Source organism: Cupressus sempervirens, chromosome 7 (genome assembly GCF_028749045.1).
Source record: "Cupressus sempervirens isolate cs-2001-9-10 chromosome 7, ASM2874904v1, whole genome shotgun sequence".
NCBI lineage: Eukaryota > Viridiplantae > Streptophyta > Pinopsida > Cupressales > Cupressaceae > Cupressus > Cupressus sempervirens.
The window spans coordinates 408,459,247-408,465,246 of NC_143124.1; the positions used below are offsets into that span (position 1 = coordinate 408,459,247).

At 29.5% G+C, this 6,000-nt stretch overlaps 1 pseudogene; it reads left to right on the top strand.

Moving 5' to 3' along the window:
• Positions 1-3,909, top strand: part of LOC149547265 (L-aspartate oxidase 2-a, chloroplastic pseudogene) — a 52,542-nt pseudogene extending 48,633 nt beyond the window's left edge.
• Positions 3,910-6,000: the final 2,091 nt, after the last annotated feature.

Consider the following 6,000-nt stretch of genomic DNA (forward strand, 5'->3'; position numbering starts at 1 on the left):
TTTCTCCAACAACTCATGCACTTGTCTATTAAGTTCTTCATTCTCTATAGGTGTCAATCTATATAGTTCTTTAGTCAACAAACTAGCTCTAGGAATCAGATCCGTACAATGACTTATACTTCTCACTAGTGGTAAACCATCAGGAATATCCTTAGCAAAAATCTCTTTATACTCATTCAATAATTTTGTAATTTCCTCTGGTACTCAACTACCACTATTTGCTGTCACTTAGTCATTACTAGCTTCTGCTACTTAGTCATTACTACCAACCCTTGGTCCTCCAAGAACTATAGCAAAAAAAATTTGATTCTTCTTTTCTTCATTTTGAAATTACTTTCCATTAACCATGCAAACTTTTATCATAGTACAATTAACCTCATCTGGAGTTTCAATTAACAACAGGAATAGTAGTTTCTTCCCATCTACCCAAAGAGTACATTGATTCAATCTTCCATCATGCACACCATATCTATCATATTGCCTAGGTCTACCCAAAATAATATGACAACAATCCATGGGCATAATATCACACAAAACTTCATCAAAGTAATGTCCAATTTTGAACTTCACAATACATTTCTCATTTACTAGTATCTTATGCTCATCTTTGATCCATGAAACATGATAGGTTTTGGAATGTTTCAACCTCTATAACTACAACTTTGTAACCAACCCTTCTAATGCCAAATTTGTGGAACTTCGACTATCAATGATTCTCTTGCAACATTTTCCATCCATCTTACATCTGGTCTTGAAAATACTTCTTCTAAGGACATTTTCCTCATCACTTCCCTTATTACATAAGGTTCTCCTCACCATCAAATTTTCTACTGTTGCCTCAGGTCCACTTGTTGATCTCTCAATGTCTCCTTGAATCACAACATTTCTGTTACCTTGCCCACTTTCAAAGGATCTACATTCAAAGGATCAATGCCCTTCTAAAACACATTTGAAACAATTATCATGAAAACCACCTCTAGGATAACAATTACCTCTTCCTCAGTAAGATCTAGTACCTCGTCAATATGAACTACCACCTTTGCACTTGGTCTTGTCTTTGTCATCATTCCTCCATTCATATTTGCCTTTTTTTTGCATAGAATTGTCAAATCTACCACCTTCATCATAAGATCTACCTCTGCCTCTTTGGAAGCTACCACCTCTACCTCTTTGTCTTTGTTCATTCTTCTTTGTCAAGATCTCCTCACCTTTAAAGGAATATTGATATGCTTCTTCTACACTTTCCAATTTCATAAAACTTATTTCATCTTGAATTTCAAATCTCAGTCCATTTATATACCTTGCAATTTGCTCAACATCATCATCCACATGTCTAGATTTGATGTCCAATCTATAGAATTCATCAGAATACTCTTTCACATTCATGTTTCTTTGTCTCAAATTTTTCATCTTTCTCAGCAAGCTAACTTGGTAATCAGCAAGAAGGATTTTGTTCTTTACTTTGTTTACCATCTTCACCCAATTTAAGATCTTCTCCTTTCCTGTCCTCTATTTATCAGTTTGTAAATGCTCCCACCATAGTGAGGCATGTCCTTTCAACCTAGTAATTGCAATATTCATCTTCCTATTATCAAGAGTGCTTTCATACTCAAATAAATCCTCCATTTTAGACATCTAATCCAACACAACATTGGTGTCCAATTTTCCATCATAAGGAACAAATTCTACAACAGGCTTTGAATTTTTCCTAGATAATACTCTCAACAACCTTGCTTTATCTTGATCTTCTTCAAGTTCTAGATTAGGGTTTGGTGCTACTACTTCATCATCACTTACATCTTCAAAGTGTGCTCCTCTCCTCTAGGATGTCTCCACAACATCTAATCTAGCTATAATTTGTCTCAATGTATACAATATTGCATTATCAACATTTTTTCTACCTTGAACCATCTTTGCAAATCAAGTTCCTTCAAGATCATAACCCTTTGCAAGTTATAATTCAAATTCATAGATCTACAACCCTACAACCAATATCCAAAATAGGGTTCTTCATGATCCAATCTCCACAAGGATGAACCTTGAGCTCTAATACCACTTGATGCAAGGAGAGAGAAACTAGGGCCAAAAGCACACCCAACTATTTAAGCCACCATGGAATAGTTAATGCATTGGAAACACAACACAAAGAACAATAAACAAAGGGGAAAGAAGAGCCAAACACTTCTATTGATTCATCAAATACTTAGCATGCATGCCCAACTGTAAAGACTTCTAGGTTATAGCCAATAACATCTCAATTATAATCCACAATGATCCCACTTCACCTTCCTTCTTCTTGTCATTCTAGTTCTTCTAATATACCTAAAACATAGAACATAGAAAGTTCGCAAGTTGGCCCACATCAGATATTAACTACCTACAATGGAATTAAATATGTGCAAGGTCAGCCCAAACTAGAACGAGACACATACTACTTGAAAAATGAAAGCTTTTGAAAATTGACACTCCGCATCCACATAATCTCATCATCCAAAGAATAACTCGACAACAACTAAAAACTTGACATCCTCCAATGCTTACCAACCACAGAGAACTCAACAACCAAAGGATCACTTAGCAACCAAAGGAATCACTTTGTAGTAACTAAGAACTTGGAAAAACTAAAAACTAGTGCTCGACAATAACTAGAGCTCGATAGTAACTGGCAGAATGAACAAAAGGTATAGGATTACAAGGCAACCTAGGATGCTCCTACATTAGATATATATTGACTATTGTATCATTGCAAGTTGATGACATTGTATATTTGAGAGATTTAAGATACGATGTCAGCAATATTAAGTTCTAGTAATGTATTATGTATTAATGCAAATTTCAAATATGATAAATATCACTTAAAGATATCTACAAAATACTATATTGAATAGTATAAATGATAAATATAATAAATGTTTATTTTATTTCTATTTTTTTCAATTGAACTCGTGTTGACTATTCTAATTATTTTTAGTAAAAAATTTAGATATTGAATCTACAACTTATTATCTTCTTTTATCATAATAATTCATGACAACCACTGCTTATAAAATTATATGTTTCAATCCTTATATAGCAATAATTGTATCCATTATTTTCTCTTAAAGATGTATGATTAATCTATTTTGAATGTACCACTATTTTAAAATATGAACATATATCTTTCTATTTCATTTAATTAAGTTCAAAGGCTTTGACCATTTTTAAAAAGATACATGATTGTGATTTTTATCATAAATAATAATTTTAAATATTATTGATATTTAAATTGTAAATCAAATATTGTTTCTTGTTTCATACAAATATTCATTTAACTACACTAGAAATTTTAATATACAAAATAAGCTAATATTATTATTTTGAATTTATTTATTTATTTTTAAATATCATGAATAAATAAATATTAGTAAAATATATTCACATAATAAAAATGACTTATGTATAAAAATTAATAAAAAATTTACATTATTAAATTCTATATGTAATAATATTTACAATTTTCTACAATTCTTAAAACCATGAATGCACATAAAAAAATTATCTTCAATTGTATCATACAACTTGAATAGGAATGACTTCATATTAACCAACATTCATATGCACCTTTTTTTCTTAAATATTTAACCTGAGTAGCTATTTGATGAAGTATTAATTCAACATTATCCAGGAGAAGAGAGAAGACTGCTCAGTGCTGAACACTACTCATTATGCCTACTAGAGTATTTGTCGATGATAAAAAAGCATGTTGACACTCATACTCTGCAATGGCTAAAGGAAATCGTGGGAGGTGATGTGCAGGGGGGTTGTCATGCTTTGTTAGAGTACATGGCAGTGTACATTTGCACTGATGGTAGGGCAGGGTATAGACTAGGCATAGCGGCAAAGCAACGGCTACCCAGCCAATTATTCTGATATGGTTGGGTGCCATGTTGCCCACAAAATGGCATGCCCATCCATAAAAACTATGGAACCTCTGCCACCTCAAAATACTTGCCATCACATTTGATTTGATTGTTGCGTACTACTCACATTATGGTTATAAATTTTAACTTTTAAATTTTAAACATAAGGTAAGTTAGATTTGTTTTACTTATAGTTATATTAACTAAATAAATTATAAAAAATAAGTTTTAAAATAAATTTATTTGCACGTGATATTAGTAAGTTTACATATAAGTTGCTTAGCTTTTATGCATATAAGTTGCTTGGTTCTTCTTTTTAAATATTTTAAAAACTTTTCTTATATTTTTAAATTTTTTAATATATTATTTTAAAATTTGTAAGGATAGTTCAAAAATTTGACCGAAAAAATAAGCCATCTTTGGCTTAAATATTTTAATAGTTTAGTTTCAAAATGGTTCACATTATTGTTTCACCTACAATTTTATTTTAGATACTTTAATTACTTTTATTTTTTAATTTAATAAAACAATAATTAAGACATAAACATAATTTACTTTTTTATAATGTTTTATGTTATCTTTAAAATAGTATAAATTTAACTATATGTAATTTAAAAATAATTAAGTTAATATATATAATATATTTTTAGTTATTATTGTACATCAAATTTATAATTTATATCTTGTTAATGTCAAATTTATAAATATTCATATAATTTTTTATTTAAATTAAGCTAAAATAAAATAACTTTATCAATATTATACACAAAGTAATAGTTTTGAAGTTTATATTAAAGAAATTTTACTTTTTCTTAGTTTAGTATCATATTTTTAAAAAAATTAAATTAAATATTTTCATAAGAAGGTATATTTAAGAATATTTTAAATTTCAACTTAAGAAATCAACACCAAAAAGATAGGAAAATTATAATTATCATGTATGTACAATTATACTAACGATCATAGTACATACATATATAAATTTTATAGCACATAGGTAAAATAAAAATAAAATTTACAAATCCATCATAATAACCTTAATAATATTGTAAAATTCTACATGGAACTTCAATAACACTAATGTATTGAACCATTTTGAAACTAAACTATTAAAATATTAAAGAAAAAGATGACAATTTTGTTTTGCTATCCTTACAAATTTTAACATTTGATTTATTTAAAATATACCAAAAAATATAAGAACATAATTCATATTTTAGTCATAATTCTAGATTTTTAAAAAGAAGAATCAAGCAACTTAATTGATATGTAAATCGATAAAATTAAATTAAGTTAAATTTAACATGTAATAATAAATAATTTTAAATTAAATAATTGATAGTTCAAAAAGATAGGTACAAAATCAAGAGAGGGGAGGCGAACCTCAACCTCCTAGTTCAACTGGTAATCCAGGATCAATCAACTAGCACAATATGTAACAGTTTCAGCAAGATTTAAAAAAAGGAAATTAGCTAAGCTAATCCAGAATATCATCATGATCATCAATCCATGTTTTCCATCCTAGCTCTCCTTCCATCCAAACAGCTTTCTTCTGCTCAAGAATATGAGCAAAGAACTCAAGTCTATTAGAAAAAGGGCCTCTAGTATCTCGCATCTCCTTAATCAGCCGCTTAAGGACTTCTTCAAAAGTACCTTGGTCATCAATAATGCTGGCCCATTCCAGTCCATGCTTCATTTCGTAGATGAACATCATAGCGTGCCAATCACGGAGAAATCTTTTCAATTTTTCTTTTTCAAGTTTCATAATGCAGCACACCTGCAAGACAATCTTAAAGCGTATGAGTTTCAATTGAAACAAAGTAAGGGATCTACCAACATATTGGAATTTGTCCTCATTTCTACTTTTCCAAATAAACCAAAGAATATGAGAAGAGAGAATATTCCAAAAAAAGTTGGCATCCTTCTTAAGACTTAATATGTTTCCAAGAATAGTATCCAGTACAGAGACATGATCAGTTCTATATATTCCAAAAAATTTCCATATAATCCTAGTAGAATGACAAGTAAACAAGATATGTCTTAAATTTTCAAGAACCCTACAAATAGAACAAGAGTTAGTATCACCAGTTTGATTTTCAAC